Source organism: Calliphora vicina, chromosome 3 (assembly GCF_958450345.1).
Source record: "Calliphora vicina chromosome 3, idCalVici1.1, whole genome shotgun sequence".
Lineage (NCBI taxonomy): Eukaryota > Metazoa > Arthropoda > Insecta > Diptera > Calliphoridae > Calliphora > Calliphora vicina.
The window spans coordinates 19,124,870-19,145,130 of NC_088782.1; the positions used below are offsets into that span (position 1 = coordinate 19,124,870).

Sequence of the window (20,261 nt, forward strand, 5' to 3'; positions counted from 1 at the left end):
ATGTTAAACTCTTTAAAATGTTCATTTGTCATTTAACATTTGAAGTTCCTAATAAAAATTAGAATATTTCGTATGAAATTTACAACAGTGATGGTTGCTATTTTCAGAAACCAGTCAAGTGCAAACTTTATATTATTTTTTAAATATATGTTAATATAGATATCAATAATTTGTTGCTTGACTGATTTTAAAAATAAACGATTCAATTATTGTTTAAGGGTGTTTCGTTTCTGTATTTTACCATAGTTTTTATACCCAACATCAATAATTATTTTGTCATTCCGTTTGTAACATATCAAAATATTTGTCACGACCCACATTAGTATATGGTGAATTTCCTGTCAAGTGAAATCGATGTTTTCCGATCGGGATGAAAATTGCACCAAGGTTAGTCTTATTGGATATTAATTCAGACCAATTTTTCAACAAGATCGTTAGAGAACTCTCTGATTTAGAAGGGGGTAAAAATTGGACATTTTGTCCAAACAGGTGTTTTTTCTCATCCATGTAACTTATTACCTATTGTTCTTAGCAAAATGTGTCCCAAATAATTTAGATAGCTATTTCTTCAATCTTACGAAAAAAAAAAATTCAAAAACTTGTTTGACGTTTTTTTTTTACAAAATGGGCACATTTTTTCTCAAAATAAAGCTCATTTCCTTGAAGACATTTTTGGTCGCTTATTAGGATGGGAGTTGGATTTCTATCAAAATCAATTTTTTTTAACTCAAAACTTTTTATGCAAAATTAAAAACATTGTTTGTTGACTTTTTTATTTATTTATTTCAAAATGGACAATTTTTATACCCTTCACCTTCGTGAGAAGGGTATATATAAGTTTGTCATTCCGTTTGTAATTTCTACATTTTTCATTTGCGACCCCACAAAGTATATATATTCTGAATCGTTATAGATAGCGGAGTCGATATTGAAATCAACTTTCTGAAGCCCCCAAATAACTTACATGCACGAATGATACATCAATATCTCCGAAATTCTGGCTCGGTTGCTATTTAAAATCGAGAAAATCGGTCCACAAATGGCTGAGATATAAGGAAAAAACCAGGACAACCTCGATTTTTGACCTATTTTTGACCCATATCTGGATTACTAAATCATTATTATAGACAATATGGATATCTAATGATAGATATTTCAAAGACCTGTACAACAACGTATATAAGACCATAGTAAGTTGGACCTACAATGGGTCAAAATCGAAAAAAATATTTTTTAAACCGAATTTTTTTTTTCACCAAAATTTTTTTTCACTAAATATTAAAAAAAAAATGTTTAAATTTTAAAAAAAATTTTAAATTTTAAAAAAAAATTTAAAACAATTTCGAAAAAACAACTGGAAAAAAAATATTAATTTTGTTTACCCAAAAATATTTAAAATTTTTATTTTAAAGTATAATTTGGTGAAGGGTATATAAGATTCGGTACAGCCGAATATAGCTCTTTTACTTGTTTTTTTTTAATTTTGGTGCAAATTTCATCCCGATCGGAAGACATTGATTTCAAAAGTTGGTTCACTTGACATGATATCCCCCATATATATTCTGAGTCCTCATAAGATTCTAAGACGATCTAGCTATGTATGTCAGTCTGAATACTCTCACAAATGCTCTGTTTATAAGGTTTGTTTGGTATTGAAAATGCGAAATATCGGCCCATGATTTCACCTAGCCCTCATACAAATGTCCCCCCGGAATATTGTTTCAGCAATCATAAATATATTGACTATTCCCCAATACTGATAAAAATTAGTTCCAAGTAATATTCAATTGGAACTTTCTGAAATAAAATTAGAAATTTCTGAAATTTAATTGGAATTGTCGGAAACATAATTAGAAACTTCTGAAATGCAATTGGAAATGGTGTAGTATAAAAGGAGTTAGGTCAGTCAAACTTGAATACTTTATAAAATCCTATAACTTTGAGCTTTTATTAGACTGTTTTAGAAAACTTAATTTGTGAATTTGAAATAAATTATACTAAAATATTTCATTCTACTGTAAAAACAGGTTTTGTAAAAATTTAGGATTCCAAACTTCTGATCGTGTTACTTTGAAGATCTTCAATATTGTTTAATTGTTTTCTGTTTATTATGTTTAAACTATAATTAAGTTTAGATAATAATTTTGCGACTACAATTTATGTATTAATCTAATAAACATACTATAGTTTGTGAATATCCCTATTTTATTGTTTATATGCCTAATTCTCTCAAAAACTATAAAAATAAAACAAGAAACGAAAGTGTTTTTGTATTTTTTTTTTACAATTTATTTACAACAAATTTAAACAAAATTTGTCTGTATATTTCTAAATAAAAAAAAATTATTTAATTTTCTTTCCTTAATCTAAAGGCAATGTCTTTTACACATCTACATATATGAACGTTTATAAATTGACCTTGAAAATTTGAAAATAAAAACATTTTTACTTATTTATTTATTCATTTATTTATTTTCGTTTTTTTTTGCCTGCTGCTGCTGTTGTTATTATTATTTTCTAATGCTAAAATAAGAATAATAAATTGAAATAGAAATACGTATTCAAAGAGTGTGTGTGCTTGTCTACTGACTGATTAAATTAGAAGAAAAAAAAATATGATTAGATTTTTTTTCGTTACAAATACATTTTAAAAGAAAGTGTTCTAAAAATTGATAAATAATAAAGTGCATTTGTAGAAAATGGTATTAAAAAAAAAACAAAAAAATAGATGAAACATGTGATTTTGAAAACCAAAACATAATTTGTATTGCTTTGTATAATTATAAAATTGTTTATAATATAAACAAATAAGTGTTTAATTCGGCTGTGCGGAATTTTGTATAGCCACCATCAATGTATGACAATAAAACATTTTTCTGATGTATGGATAATATGGAGAGGGGTTTGGGTCAATTATAGACCGATCCTCACAAAAGTTGGTAGAAAGATTTAGATACATATACAACTTGTCCAATTTCATCACGATATTAATTATTACAAGACAATTATGAATGTTCAAGTAATTTTCTGATGGGCACCTTGTATGGGGATTAGAGATAAATGTTGCCCGATTTTCGGCATACTTTACATTATAATTTCAGAGTACTTTTGTACAAAATTTTATCAGGATTTCCGCATAATCAACGTATTTACGACTACTCAAACAGTATTCCGGAGGACATTTGTATAGGGGCTAGGTGAAATCATGAACCGATATTGTCCATTTTCAATACCAAACAAACCTGATCAACAGAGAGTATTTGTCTTTGATTCTTAGGAGGACCCAGAATATATATACCTTTTGATTCTACGAACAATATTTCAATAAAAAACCATTTGTATCCCCTTCACCTTCGTGAGAAGGGTATATAAGTTTGTCATTCCGTTTTTTAATTTCCACAATATAATTTTCCAACCCTATAAAGTATAATCCTTATAGATAGCAGAGTCGATTAAGCCATGTCCGTCTGTCTGTTGAAATTAGTTTTCTGAAGACCCCAAATATCTTCAATAAATCTGTTAGACATGCTTTCGAGAAGTTTCCTATTTAAAATCAGCAAAATCGGTCCACAAATGGCTGAGATATGAGGAATTGGATTACTAAGTCATTAATATAGACAATATGGATATCTAATGATAGATATTTCAAAGACCTTTGCAACGACGTATATAAGACCATAGTAAGTTGGACCTACAATGGGTCAAAATCGGAAAACATATTTTTTAACCCGAATTTTTTTTCACAAATATTTTTATTTAAAAAAAATAAAATTTAAATTTTAAAAAAATTTTAAAATAATTCGAAATTTTTTTTTTCCAAAAAATTTAAAAAACAACTTTGGAAAAAAAATAAATTTTATTCACCTAAAAATATTAACAAATGATGGACCATAAGATTGGAATCTTAAAAACTAAAATTTTTATTTTGAAGTGTAATTTGGTGAAGGGTATATAAGATTCGGCATAGCTCTCTTACTTGTTTATCTGTCATTCAGTTATTGAACATTATAGTGTAAACAACAAAGTATTTTTGCTTCCAAAATGTCGGATTTTGTACCAACATAGCGTCATATGCGGAAAGTTTTGCTTTACTTCTTTAATTTGAAAAAAAAGTGCCGCTGAAGCACACCGATTCCACACCGAAGCTTCAAAGAGCGAGAGATGGTTTGTTCGGTTCAGAACTGCTGATTTTGACACGGAAGACAAATTTCTTCCAGGCCAGCCAAAAAAGTTTGAAGACCATGAATTGTAGGCATTACTCCATGAAGATTGTTGTAAAACTCAACAAGAGCTTGCAAAATCATTGGGAGCTACTCAATCAGGAATTTCAAAACGTTTGCAGGATTCACCCAAAAGCAGGGAAATTGAGTACCATACGAAATGGATCCATTAAGATAACCGAAGCGTAAGAGATCGTATGTGAAGCCCGGCCAACCAGCCGAATCGACAAAAAAAAACAAATATCCTTGGCGCTAAGGTAATGTTCTGTATTTGGTGGAACCAAAAGTGTTCTATCCATTATGAGCTCTGGCCAGATCATCACAGGGAACCAGTACCGAAAGCTAATGATTCTTTTGAAGCGATCATTGGCCAAAAAACGTCCACACATGAAACTGTAATATTCAATTATGACAATTATTTAGAAAGAAGTGGTTGGGAAGTTTTACCTAACCCGCTTTATAGTCCAGACCGTGGCCCGTACGACTACTATTTGTTGTGATCGATGCAAAACGCTCTCTCTGGGATACGCTTCACGTTAGAACAGAGTATCCGAAATTGGCTTGATTCGTTCTTGGCCTCAAAAGATGAGCAGTTTTTTTTTGGCTCGGGATACATGGGCTGGGAAAAGGTCCTCTTTTTCCATATGCCTGATATTATAAATTCCACTGATCTTTAACATTTCTTAGAACAGAGTTTCGAAATAATTAATTCAATTTAAACTTAATTCACTTAAATCTTAATTCAGAATTAAAAATGTCAGTAATTCACTCCATCAAACCATTCCTAACAAAACAAATCCTTTAGCTTTATTCAAAGTTTTTTTCTTTGAATACAAATTCATTTATTGTTGAAATAATTCATAATAAAATGCATTCAACCTTTGAATAAATAAATTTTAAATTAAAATCTAATCCAAACTTAAAGAAAATGGCACATAATCATAGTCAAACACTAAAGTCGGTTCTTTTTAAAAACAACTTTAAAATAAAAACCAGTTTTTTATTAATATGCAACCATAGTCAAAATTAAAGTATGTTTTATATTGAACCGACTTTAACTGGGTGCTACCGCAAATGTAGAAAATTTTTTCATACAATATACAACAAAAAACAGACAAGTGGCAACGTTGAACAGCTGACATACAAAATTAAAAAAAAATCCAAAAAACGTAAACAATAAAAGTAACCGGGACATCTAAAGAAAGAAAGTTGTTTGTTGTGGAAAAGATAAGATTAATATCATAATTACGATATTTTGGTACTAATTTTATTGATAACTGTTCAATAATTGCAAAATCTCTACCAATATCTTGTAACTTAAACATTTTTTACTTTGTGACGAACTTTTTTACTCGGCGAAGAACAGCTGATGCTGTTGTTAAACGAGTTAAAAACAACTTCAGCTAGTTTTATATTTAGAGTCGACTTCAGCGTCAGAAGTATACTTTAACTTGTCTATGATAGACCTAAAGTCCACTCTTAAGTAAAGTCGAGTTTAATTCTCTTAAAATGTACTTTATTTTTGACTATGATTATGGGCCAATATGTTTGCTTTATTTCAATTTGTTTTTTTGTTAAGCTTTTAATCCTTCACAAAGGCGAATTGAAAAAATTGCCTATTTGCAATAGATTTGAATTGAGGAAAAAATCTAATTTTTCAATACTTTTTTTTTTTAAGAATTTTGATAGAATGAGTGGCAGTTTTTTGTTTGTTCAACCATCTTGATTTCTTGTTTTCTATAAAAACGATTTCTTTTGATTTCCTGAGAAGATATACACATCTGCTCAAAATAATAGATACACCTAATTGGAAAAAATTTAAATGGCGGTAACATTGAAAATTTCCTCGCAAGCGTTAAGAATACATCATATTATTAAAATTTCTATCTGGCAATGTCATGTCAGTCAAAAATCTGGCAACTATTTGCTTTCATGTTGATTTTTAAAAACGAATTTATTTGAATTACAAAAAATTATTTGCTCATAAAAATAGATACACATCAGTAATTTGTAATTTGTTTATATAAAATTTTTTTTTGTTCCTATTTACGTGAAACAGTAAGTATAATTTAAATTTTAGCAACAATTTTATAAAAAATAGGACTCTTTTGAAGAAAATGGGACGAAATCATCATTGTACCGAAGATGAGAAAAAAATTGTTCAAACGATGAGAAATCAAGGAAAATCATTACGGGAAATAGCAAAGAGCATAGGAAGATCTTTACATTTTGTCCAAAATGCTTTATCTAAAAAACAAAAAAGAGAAACTCGCGGTAGACCAAAGAAAACCAGTCCAGAAACAGATAGGCGGATCGTCCTTATGATTAAAAAAGACCCTTTCATATCATCGAAAGCTATTTCTGCGGAGCTATGTAACGAAATCAGTCCACAAACAGTTCGTCGTCGTCTTTTACAAGCTAAATTGCCGGGAAGAATTGCCAGAAAAGTGCCACTAATGCGCCAAAAAAATATCAAGACAAGATTAGAATTTGCTAAAGAGCACTTACAATGGTCCGGGTGTGAAGGCGAAAAAAAATGGAGAAATATTTTATGGAGCGATATTTATTATTAATTATGAAATATTTTGTTTTTGTTTTTTACTCTCCTTTTAACTATAAATAAAAATCGACTGAATTTTTTTTATAATTTTACAATATACCATTATTTTTTTTCGTTTTTAAAAAATAAATTTTGGTGTATCTATTATTTTGAGCAGATGTGTACATACATATGTATATCAGAGTCGTTTGCTACACGTGCATGAATTTGTCTATTTTGGATAAAAGCAAATTAGCAAAGTTTTGCAATTTGTAGAGGCATAATTGCTAACTTTCGTCGAACCTATTAATTTACCTTAATTATATTCATACTATACATATATTGTATATTAATGAACCTAAATGGGTGTAAGATCATTGGCTTTTAAACAAGTTGGATTTATTATTCTATCTATAATTTGATAACTCCCAATACATTTTATATACATACCTACATACTTTAAATCCTGTCACTAAATCGCATAAAATCTATAAGCAAACTATGTATTTAATTAAACGAAAAATCAAAATAAAATACAAAATTTTAAAGATCACGATCACGTTCATGAATAAAATAAAAAAAAAAATAATCGAAAACGAAATTAGAAAATAAAGTGAATTAAAAGAAAAACAATAAAATAATTGAAATATAAACAAAAAAATCATTATAAAAACACACGTTACGTCACTTTGATTGAAATGATGTGGCACCATCATCATCATCAACATCAGCATGAGCACATTTTCTTTCGTATCAAAACATTACAACGATGTTGTAAAAATAAATAAATACATAGATATACATTCATATATAACTTAATGTAGTTGTTGCTTATTTTGGTACGAGAGGTATTACAACAAGTTTATACAAAAAATTCACTTTTTATTATTTATTTATTTGTATTAAATACAAATTTGAAATTTCTACTAAATACAAGGAAACACACACAGTATTTTTTTGTTGCAATATTTGCCAATTGAATGTCAGGCACTAAACAACAAAAACATTCAAATTAAAAATTAAATACAAAATTTTGACTCAACACTGACACCAAAGCAAAATTATACAATTCACACATTTTCATTATTTTTTTTTTATTTATTTATTTGTATTTATGTCATTTGGCAGTGGCTATTTAGTGTATTTGATGATTTGTCAAATAGAAAAAATAAATACGAAACACAATTTTTATTATTACGTTATTCCATTTAGTTTTTGTTTTTATTACGCTTCTCTGATAGGCCTACTGCTACGTATTGGGGCCGCCGTAAAATACGAAAATAAAAACAAAATAATGTTTTTTTGTTAAACTCGCTCGCGTTCACGGTTTCAATGCTTGTTTATAACTGAGTATTGTGTATGAAAATAAAATAAATTAAAATCAAAATCAAATGTATGTATGTATAAATTTTTAATTGTTTTCATTCGTATGAGAGATTTTTTTTTCTGCTTCTTCGATTTGGCCATATCTAGAAATAACGTCAGAGAGCTTAGTGAAATCTTTCTTGGTTACTCAATTTTATTTTCTATGCGAGTAAACGTCACACTATTCACTCTCAGTTGATCGCATTAATTATTAATTAATGTTACCAGATCTAGAGGATTGTTTAAGAATTGAATACTTTGGGAATTTTATTAATTCCAATGAAATTAATAGTGTGTGTTATAAACTTTATAAATAAATTTATATTAAGTATTTATACGATCAACTAATATAAATTTTCGGTATTCTGATAACAGTCCGGGCTTCCCAGTTTTCTGAAATCAATTGTAGTCATTGTTCATTAATGCAAGAATATCGGGAAAGTCGTGCAAAATTGGTTAATGTGCCTGAAAACATCAATGGTGAGCGTGAAAAAAAACAATTTCCAATATCTATATAAGTGAAACTGATTTGCAGAAAAAGTATAAAAAGGCAAGTAAGAGAGCTATGTTCAGCTGTGCCGAATCTTATATACCCTTTAAAAAATTATATTTTTTTTTTTAACATTTCGTATTATTTTTAAAATTTTTTTTTTTAAAATTTCTTAAATTTTTTTTTTTAATTTATTAGTGAAAAAATTTCAAGACAAAATTTTTTTTGGTGAAAATAAATCCAGGTTAAAATTTTTTTCCTGATTTTGACCCATTGTAGGTCCAATTTACTATGTTTTTTACGTGTCAAATAAATTAGGGAAAACTTAACAATTCGCTGAGAATTTACCTAGCACTGTTATTTACATTCATAAAAATGGTGTTATGTAGGTAACATGCTTTTTTATGAATTTCTATGTAAGGTAAATTATCAGCGAGTTGTTTAGTTTTCCCTAATTTATTTGACACTTAAAAAACATAAGGTCGACATGTTATATATCAATGGATAGAGAATATTGTCTACTTTTCAAAAATGTATATAACTTTTTACAATTAAAAAATTCATGGAATACTTTTTTGAAAAATATGACAAAAAATGCTTTTTATTGAATTTTGCATAGATACAAATTTTTCAAATTGAAATAAAATTTTTATTTATGAATATTTGTTAAAGGAAATTCCACAGTTATGTAGATTTTTCTATTTAAAATGGAAAAATAAAAACAAATTTTGAAATTTGTAATCAAGTATCCCGCAATTCCCAAAAAAATCTTGAAAAATTCCAAAAATCGGATTTTTTCGTTTTTTGGCTATAATATCCATAATAGGGGCGGGGTTATCGGAACAAAAAGTACAAATTCATTAAACATCCTCTTAGAAAATTTTTAGATAACTTAAAAAGAATAAAAGTACTTTTTTCCCAAAAAAATTGCGAAAAATCGCCTTTTTTAATTTTTCTATATTCAAATGCATGTAACTTTGGACTCACTCATGATTTTTAAACACTTCTTTCATTATTTGATATATAGATCTATTGTTAATCCTATAAAAGAAAAATGGATAAAATCGGGGAATATTTGGAACCGCGGTCACCAAAAAACTGGAGTAAGGTGGGTAAAAATGTTGAAAATTAAATTTTCAAATGCGAATATCTCCTAAGCTATAAGAGATAATTGATAGCTACGAGGAGGTTTTATGTAGTGCTCGACGAGGAGATTCTAAATGTGCAATTTTTTTTAAATCGTAACACAAACGAAGAAATAGGATCATTTTAAAAATTGAACATACCCGAGGTGTCCTACTTTGGGAACCACTGGTCCCGCTCCTGGTGGGCTCATGAGGTCCAAATTCAAAACTTAAACTCGACTACACTTGCTCTTTGCGCATGTGAAATTTCATTCAAAGGGTTTAGAAGTTACAGATTTATTTCCCTCTTTTTTAATTCTCATACCACTGTGCGCTATAAAAGAAAATAATTTTTTGCACCGAATCATTACATGCGATTAAAAATGGATGCATTACGACAACCCGAAGCTTAAGAGATCATACTTGAAGCCCGGACGACCAGCCGAATCGACACCAAAAAACAAAAATCCATGGCGATAAGGTAATGCTCTGTATTTGGTGGCAGAAAAAGAGTCCCATCTATTATGAACTGCTGAAATCTGAGCAGACCATCACAGGGAATCGGCACCGGTCGCAACTGATTTGTTTGAAGCGAGCAATTGCTGAAAAACGCTCAGACATGAAACCGTTATATTCCACCATCACAACGCTCGGCCACATCCGCCTATAGTCCAAACCTTGCCCCATCCGACAACTATTTGTTTCGATCGATGCAGAAATCTCTCTCTGTGATACGCTTCACCTTAGAACAAAGTATCCGAAATTGGCTTGATTCGTTCTTGACCTCAAAAGATAAGCACTTATTTTGGCACAGAATCCATATGTTGCCAGAAAGATGGGAAAAGGTCATAGCTAACAATGGCAAATACTTTGAATAAATTTATATTGTACAAATGTTTGAAAATATCTGCTTAAAATTTGAAAAAATCCAGCATCTTTAAGTCATACATCCAATATGAACTTTCTACCAACTTTTGTGAGAATCGGTCCATAAATGACTCTACCCCCTATATCAGAAAAATATTTTATTTCTCAATAACTAATTTATATATAATGAATGATATAAAGTTTTAAGAAATTAATTATGTAAAGTTCGGACCATAACTGATTCAAGTCCCCATAGATTGTGCGTATACAAGATTCGTCACAGCCGAATACAACACTCTTACTTGTTTTGTATTGAATATCTTGAAGAAAAATATTCACCCCTATCGACAATACCATGTGAAATTTATGTTCCCATGAAAAAATATCCATTTCCCTTGAAGGGAAAATTGCTATCATGATATTCCCATGAACTTTTCATTGACAATAGTTGATTTTGTTCGTAACAGCTGCTATTATAATATGATTGTGAACTATAATTTGATTACAAATGTTTATATTATGATTACCAATGAACAAATTTAGTATAACAAGTGATTAAATATCATATTATCATATTTTTTGATTGGTAATAATATGTCTACAAATGAACAGTAATATTCATTTTGACAGTCACCATAACATCCTTTCATAATAGGACGCCATTATATTATGGTCACCACAACTATATTCTTGCTTTGCATGTAGGAAATATTAATTCCTTTTTTTTTACAATGTTTAATGCAAAAACTCCATAAAATTGTATTTTTATAATGCCTGCAGTATATTAGAGTTTCTGTTGTAGTTGTTGCTGTTATAATTTGCAACACATTAGTTTTTTGTTTGGTTTGTTGCTGTTGTTTTAATTAAGAAGTGTAAACTTTACCTATAGAGAGACATGGTACATTCACCTCAATTCTTTAGCCACAAATACCAAAATACTCGTTCACTGACACATTCATTCATACACGTATACAGTTAGTCAGTCAGTCTATCGAACTGACCAACCATATGGTACATTCATACACTGACTCACCACTCAGTCCCTCACTCACTCACTCGCACACTAAGTGATCATCCATCCAATATGGTAGAATTTCATTGACCTGACATTTTAGTTTGTTCTTGTTTTTATTTATTCATTATTGTTCATGTTGTTCTTTTTCATTAGCCCTGTTGTTGTTGTTTTTGTTTGTTTTTGTATACAGAATAATAAAACAAAAGTACCTAGAGATTATTGTAGTTTTTAGTTTTTAATTAATTTTTATTTGAATATGATAATTGTTATTGTTGTTATGTATTTAAATTTGTTTACAACAAATTATAAAGATTATTCTATTCTATTGTTAGTTTTTGTTGTTAAATAAAATACAATAATAACAAAACTAAAGCACAGTGGTTTGGTGTTAAACTAAATATGTTGGTTATTTTCCCAAAAAAAAAAAAATGTTTTCAATTTTAGTGAAAAAAGACACCTTTAGTCTTTACCACCACCTTTTTTTAAAAATTAAAGTCAAGGTGAGTATATGAAAATAAAAATAATTTGTTTTTTTTATTCATTTTAAAGACCTCACGTCATGTTTATTCAAGTGTATTAAAATTTAAAATGTATGTTTTAATTTAAAGTATGTATTTATATTAAAATAAAATAGATATAAATACAGGCTGTCATAAAAGAAAATCTGCAAAAATATAAATTTATTTTTTAAAATTGTTGAGGTATTTAAGTTATTTAATACCAAAACGTTGCAGAGGTTATATTTATACAAATCTATAAAGTATTTTCCAAGGTTTCATTACCGTTACCGCTAAGTTACCATAATCCCTAAAATACTCTTTTAGCTCGACTACCGTTACTGCTAAAATAGCATTATCGAAATAAACCAAATTAGAATTTATTTATCTTTAAATTCAAATATTTAAGCTACGTCCACTGTTAACTGTTCAAAATACAGAGTGAAATTTTGACAAAATTATTCAAACTTCAAATATCAAAATAGCAAAGGCTCGCTGAAATTTTGTGAAACCAAAGCGTCATATGCGGGAAGTTTTGCTTTACTTCTTTAATTTGAAAACAAGTAAGAGAGCTATATTCGACTGTGCCGAATCTTATATACCCTTCACCAAATTATACTTCAAAATAAAAATTTTAAATATTTTTAGGTAAACAAAATTTATTTATTTTTTCCAAAGTTGTTTTTTTTATTATTTTGAAAAAAAATTTCGAATTGTTATTTTTAATTTTATTTTTTTTAAATTTAAAAAAAAAATTTGTATTTAAAATTTTTTTTTGGTGAAAAAAATGCGGGTTAAAAAATATTTTTTCCGATTTTGACCCAGTGTAGGTCCAACTTACTATGGTCTTATATACGTCGTTGCAAAGGTCTGTGAAATATTTATCATTAGATATCCATATTGTCTATATTAATGACTTAGTAATCCAGATATACATAAGTCAAAAATCGAATCCTTATATCTCAGCCATTTGTGGACCGATTTTCTCGATTTTAAATAGCAACCGAGCCGGAAGAATTCCGTAGATATTGATGTATGAATCGTGTAAGTTATTTGGGGGCTTTGGAAAGTTGATTTCAACAGACAGACGGACATGGCTTAATCGACTACGCTATCTATAAGGATCCAGAATATATATACCTGAAAATTATATTGTGGAAATTTCAAACGGAATGACAAACTTATACATATATACCCTTCTCACGAAGGTGAAGGGTAAAAAAAGTGCCGCTGAAGCTCACCAATTGCTCAAAAAAGTTTATGGTCAAGGTTTTCCATTGTTTTCAACGTGCGAGAGAAGTGGTGATTTCGACACGGAAGACAAATATCGCCCAGACCAGCCAAAAAAGTTTTAAGACCAAGAATTGGAGGCATTACTACATGAAGATTGATGTAAAACTCAACAAGAGCTTGCTAAATCATTAAGAGAGCTACTCAAGCAGCAATTTCAATACGTTTGCGAGCAACAGGATTCATCCAAAAGCAGGGAAATTGGGTATCATACGAATTGAAGCTGAGACCTTGAAATATTATAAAAGAACATAATTTTTGCACCGAATCATTATTTGCGATGAAAAATGGATGAATTACGATAACCCGAAGCGTACGAGATCGTATGTGAAGCCTGGCCAATCAGCCGAATCGACACCAAAGCCAGATAACCATGGCGCTAAGGTAATTTGGTGAGAGCAAAAGGATCCTATCTATTAGAGCGGCTGAAATCGGGCAAGATCATCAGAGGGAACCTGTACCGAATGCAACTCGTTTAAAGCGAACATTGGCCGAAAAACACCCACACATGAAATCGTAATATACCATCATGACAACGCTCGGCCACATTTTGCAATACCTGTTAGAACGTATTTAGAATGAAGTGGTTGGGAAGTTTTTCCTCACCCGCTTTAAAGTCCAGACGGTGCCCTGTCCGACTACTATTTGTTTGTGTGTATTCGAAACAGAATATCCTATATTGGCTTGATTTGTTCTTGACCTCAAAAGATAAGCAGTTCTTTTGGTTTGGATTCCAAATGTTGGTAGAAAGATGGGCATAGATAACAATGGCCAAATCATTTAATATATAGAGACAAAAGTTTGTATTCTAAACTGAAGGTAAATTTAAGGGTGTTTGAGACAGTGAACAGTTAACTGGAATGTAGAGTGGAGTGACTATGCCATTGTGTACGTAGCTTTAAGCTTAATCAAATATAAAGAATTTGTAAACTTTGTAAGTTTTAATATTTTTGTCACAATTGATTTTCGAATTCTTTACAAAATTCTTACTTGTGCGAAGAGCATGGTAGGACCTCGCCAAAGTAATTTAAATAAATTTCCATAATCTAACTACTGGTTCAATTGCAAAACAATGTACATACGAATCGTATAGGAGGATCTAAGCTTCTAGGAAATTCTAAAATTTTTTGTCGAAAAATAAAATTCAAATTCATGTTTAGATGCCGAAGTGTGCATTTAAATACCCACGCCATGAATCATACATGTAGACCAGGTAAGTAGACCTATCCATATGTATTTTTATGCTGATTCCCCCCACCAAGACATGACTCTATTAACCCTATCGAGAATCAATATTTCCCGATAGGGGTTCAGCAACTTTGTTTACGTGAAAAAAATTCCTCATGTTGTGAAATTTTTGGATGGAATTTAGTAAACAATAAACAGCTGTTACGAACAAAATCGACTATTGTGAATGAAAAGTTCATGGGAACATCACGATAGCAATTTTCCCTTCGAGGGAAATGGAAATGGATAAATGGGAACATACATTTCACATGTTATTGCCGATAGGGAGGTGTATGGATTTGCGAAATATTTGGGTATTTACCTACCCATCCTGCATTAATGAGTTAAAAAGGTCAACATTTTCTTTCTCATTTCGAATAAAGGGACACGGAAAACATCAACATTTCTAGAGGAAATGTCAGCGGACAGCTAACAGCCGAAGTTAATAACTTAAGCCTTTACTATTGTGATCTTTCAACTTTTAAACTTTGGTATATATATAAAATTAGCAAATAATAAATTACATTATCAACATTCCAGTTGCTATCTGTAAAACATTTTCATCTTGTTAATGAACTTAAACCTTCAATACAATGAATATTAGTTAATATTTAGTTTTCATTCCCAACATGAATCAATTAATTTGTATATAATGCCAATATCGCCACTCGAAACAACATTAACAGACAACTCAATTAAATTTCAATGTCAATGAAACAACTAAAAAACTACTCATATATTCGTTTTTTTATTTTATTCCTCCATTTTTTTTTTCTGCTTGTAGTTTTTTGTGTAAGTAAACTTTGTTACAAAATTATAGTTAAAAAATATTAATTTAAACAAATGTTTGTATGTACAATTACTGCTGGCTGGAAAAATACACAGAAAGAAAGAAACTTAAATCAACAACGTGACTTTAAAACAAGTTGTCTCACACAGATACAAAATCAGACAGTCACAAACACACACTCACAAGAATAACAAAAACAACAAACGACCACAATTTGACCCAATTTTATCAAAAGCACGTTTGAAAAAGATACAAACTCAAACTCAAGCTTTTTATTTAACAAAACAAAGAATGAATACAGCAGCAACAGCACTGAACTGAACTGCACTGCTTAGCCAGTAGCAGTGACAGTCATCATAAAATAATAAATAAATGTAACTTGCAGCAAGCAGCTGAGCTTTGCTAGCAGTCAGTGTCAGTCAGTGTTTATGTGTGAGTAAGAGGCGAATAATAAAATATTTATTAACTAATAAGTATTTGAAATTTTAATCCGTTTAAAACTGTATATGTTTGGAAAAAAAAATAAAAAACTGGCGCTTAATTTAAAATTCGTGGATACATATTCATTTAAACACTCAGTGTTAGTTATTTATGCAAATTTGTATTTGAAATTTAAATTTGTAATTACGTTGGCTTTTTTCTTGTTTAAAGCTGTATGAAAACTCCTACATGTTTAACAAATATGAGGGTAAATTAATTTTAACAGTAGTTTTACAATGTTATTTATAACACAGGGTTAGGCTAATTAGAGGTGTTTTTTAAATTATAAATTTAAAATTTAAATTATAAATTTTCCGCAAGCTGTAGCAATTTGTTGAAAGATGATGCTCATATATTGAGGTATCCTTTATGCTCGGGGCTTTGAAAGATTGATTTCAACAGACAGAAGGACTGAGGATTTCACTGTATCGACTCCGCCATCCAATATGTCGCAAATTGCTCATATAATGATGTATAATTTATGCTCGAATGATATTGCGGGGCTTTCACAAGTTGATTTCAACAGACGATTAGATGGACATTGATGTATCGTATCCGCTATCTAGAGTGATCCAGAATTTACTTTATGGATCTCTTGGATATTGCGGGGCTTTAAAAAGTAGATTTTCACAGTCGGTCAGACGGACATCGATGTATCGTATCCGCTAACTACAGTGATCCAGAATTTACTTTATGGATCTCAAATTAAATTCAGTTCAGGTTGCCTTATGAACTGTTTTTATTTTAGAAAGAACAAGTCAAAAATGGACCTAATACCAGTAATCGGTCAAAATTTTAATAAGGGTCCAACTATTATGTGCAGGTCAAGTTTATAGCAAGATACTAGCAGTCATAATACAGAGAAGGCTTCAAAATAAAAAGGTGCACAATCTACGAAATGAACAGGCAGGTTTTCGACCAAACAGGAGCTCCGTAGGCCAGGATAACACCCTACGCATTATATTAGAACAATCCGTATAATGGCGTACTCCCTTGTATCCACTGTTTGTAGATTTCTAGAATGCCTTCGATACCATCAGACGGTCTGCCATATGGAAAACATCGAGAAGAATATGAGTGCCCAGAAAATAACTCGAATCATTAGAGCTACGTATGAGGATGCAGAATTCTCAGTTCTACACAACAGAAATATAAATATAACCATTTCATACAAACGCTGGAGTAAAACAAGGAAGCCCCATCACCCCTGATAGTCACTATAGTACTGGATGAATTCTGTTGAGAGAGAAGAGGAATCACATGGAGTCTCTCTTCGATACCATCAGACGGTCTGCCATATGGATAGCATTGAGAAGAAAAGGAGCACCCAGAAAATAACTCAAATCATCAGAGCTATGTACGACGATGCAGTACACTCATTTCTTCACAACGGTAATATACAGTGGTGGCCACCAATTTAAGACAAATACTTGAATTTTTTTCATCAACTGAATTTTAAGTGCGATAGAGCCAAAATAAAAGGACCTCTAAGGGTATGAAATTTATTATTAATGTTTCTAGTTTCTGAAAAATGTTAGGAAAAATCGGTAAAACATATATGGACAAAGATATGTGGAAATACGTTGACCCACCTCAGCGAACATCCGCTGTTAATAACATGATATGAGCGAAACTAATGGAACTAAAAATACGAAATTTGGTCCGAATATTTTGTAATAATAAAAATATAATGATATAAATGTTAGAAAATATGTTTATTTAAAAAAAAAAATTTTTGGTCAAGTTGCAGAAAAATTTTATTTGTTCATGGTGAATATGTATGAATTGACACAGTCGAATAAAACACACTTGTGTGTTAAAACAGTCCTCATGCATACATATTTGTGGAAATATTTGAAAAAAAAATTGACAATTACATGGAATTTAGCAAACAATTTTTGTCTTAAATTCCTGGCCACCACTGTATGTAAGTCAACCATTTCACACAAAGGATGGAGTAAAACAAAATTGCCCCTATTACCCCTGCAGTTTACTATACTACTGGATGACGTTATGAGCGAATTCTGTTGAGAGTGAAGAGGAATCACATGGAGTCTCTACTTCAACTCGAGGATTTGGATTATGCGGATGATATTTGTTAACTTTCGTACAAGATCTCCAACATGCAAAGCAAAAGTAAAAGAAAGGTTAACACGCAATGTTGGACTTGAGATAAATATCATGAAAACCAAAGCTATGAGAATTAACAACGTTAGCACTGATAACATCATTCTACAACGCCAACCAGTTGATATTCTGATACCTAGAGTAGGCTAGAATCGAAGTCCCGACCTACTTATACTTTGCTCCCGGGTAACAAAGTATAATTAGACGAGAACTAAATTCTTACTTCGTACTAATACCGTAGTTAGCCGACCGAGAACCGAAGCATTTATCTCGTCGGATTCTACTCATTAGCAAGTCATAGCCAATAAGTTGTAGTTAACCGATGAGAGCTGAAGAATTTATCTCTTCGGATTGTCGTTAGTCGACCGAGAGCCGAAGCATTAACCTCGTCGGATTGTACTCGTTAGCTGGTATTTGCCAATAACTCGTAGTTAGCCGATGAGATCAGAAGAATTTATCTCCGCGGATTGCATCCATTATCCATAATTAGTCGTTAGCCGAAGCATTTATCTCTTCGGATTATACTCAGCAGCTAGTTCAAACATATAGAGCCAACCAATTCATATCATTGGATTGCATCCATTGCTTTTACTTTATAATAAGTCGTTAGCCGACCGAGAGCCAAAGCGTTTATTTCGTCGGAAGCTTCGCCCATTAACAAAGATACCAGACAGCTCTGTGGTAAAGAAGATTTCAAAGGAAGCAGACCCGGATGGAAACAAAAACTACATCACAATATTAGAATATTCAACGCATGTGTTGTACGGACGTGAAATCGTATCGAACACCATCCCGAAAAAGCTACAGGTATTCATCAACAAGTGCTCCAGAATCATATGCAGAATATTCTGACCTAACAACTTCAGAAACGCGGATCTCTGGAACCTTACCAATGAGGAACCCATACCAAAACAAATAAAACGTAGGAAATGGAGATGGATCGGTCATACTATCACAAAGAATACTGATAGTATAGCAAGGATGGAGCTAGAGGGGAATCCTCAAGGCTCAAGAAGCCGTGGTCGGGCAAAGAATACATGGAGAAGTACGATACTCCAAGAACTAGACGAGACTAAAACTATACTTTTTGCTTCCATTTAAACACTTTAAATCAAAAAATTAACACAAACGAACTTCAAAATCAATAACAAGAAAAGATGTTTAAAGTGGAGCCTTTCTAACCCTTTGATAAAATTGAGGGTGAAAAATGTAGCATATATTCGGGGTTTTAGGGCAACATTATTTGAAAAGCTACATTTAATTCTGAAAAGAACACAATGAAGGGTCAAAGGCAGAATAAAAACATCATTTATGCCAGAAAAGAAAATATCCTCAGTCGATATATAATTCCCTATATATTTTCTTCAACATGTACAAATAGTTTATTATTTATTCACTTCATTTTGTTTTAATCCAAAAAAAAAAACACTTTTAAGTTCAAACACCCCCCTTCTTTATTATTTATGATCTGCTACATAAATTTCAATTTGTTTGCCTTGTAATCCTATCAAAGAAATTTAAAGTGAATAAATTTGAAACCACATTTTTGTTATTTGATTATTTTTGTATTTGTTAAAATATACATAAGGAGTGAGATCGAAAAATTCTTAACACACGTTTTTCATTACATTTTTTAACCCAAGTATTATTTGAATTTTTTTTTGATCAAGTTACCTTTGAAAAACATGTCAGTTATTATGTGTAATGTCAATTATATTAATTTTTTTGTTAATCTGATTAAAATGAGTGACCAGAAAAAAGTGCGTACTGAAATTATTAAATATTTTCAACAAAACCCAACTTGGTCTTACAAAAAGTTGGCCAAGCATACAAAGGTCTGCCGTCAAACTGTTTCCAATGTTATTAAACAGTACCGGGAGAACTTGTCAGTTGATAGAAAACCTGGTTCAGGTAGAAGGAATGGTCCACATGATGTTTCTAAAGCCAAAAAAATAGAACGCATTTTCAAAAGAGCTCCCAACACATCCGGTAGGAAAGCAGCCCGGTTAGCTCAGTGCTCGGACTATTTGGTACGAAAAGTTAAAGCTAATGCAGGTTTAAAAACATACAAGGCTCAAAAAGTTCCTGACAGGAACGCTACTAAAAATTTAGAGGCCAAAAACAGAGCACGGAAATTGAAGTCAAGTTTTATAAAAAAATATTCTTGCTGCATAATGGATGACGAAACGTATGTTCTGGCAGATTTTTCGCAACTTCCAGGTCAAAAATT

The 20,261-nt window shown here is 30.8% G+C and overlaps 1 protein-coding gene across 11 annotated transcripts in view; it reads right to left on the reverse strand.

Annotated features, from left to right (window-relative positions):
* Positions 1–20,261, reverse strand: part of PAN3 (Poly(A) specific ribonuclease subunit PAN3) — a 103,499-nt gene that overhangs the window by 21,986 nt on the left and 61,252 nt on the right. The window contains exon 1 of one of the 11 annotated variants that reach the window (XM_065502938.1): positions 7,958–8,097. The exons of 8 other annotated variants lie outside the window; for them this stretch is intronic. The gene's annotated coding sequence lies outside the window, so the exon portion shown is untranslated. Of the gene's footprint in view, positions 1–7,437; positions 7,508–7,957; positions 8,098–20,261 lie in introns of those variants that run through there. 2 more of the 11 variants (XM_065502943.1, XM_065502945.1) reach the window with 2 other exon arrangements.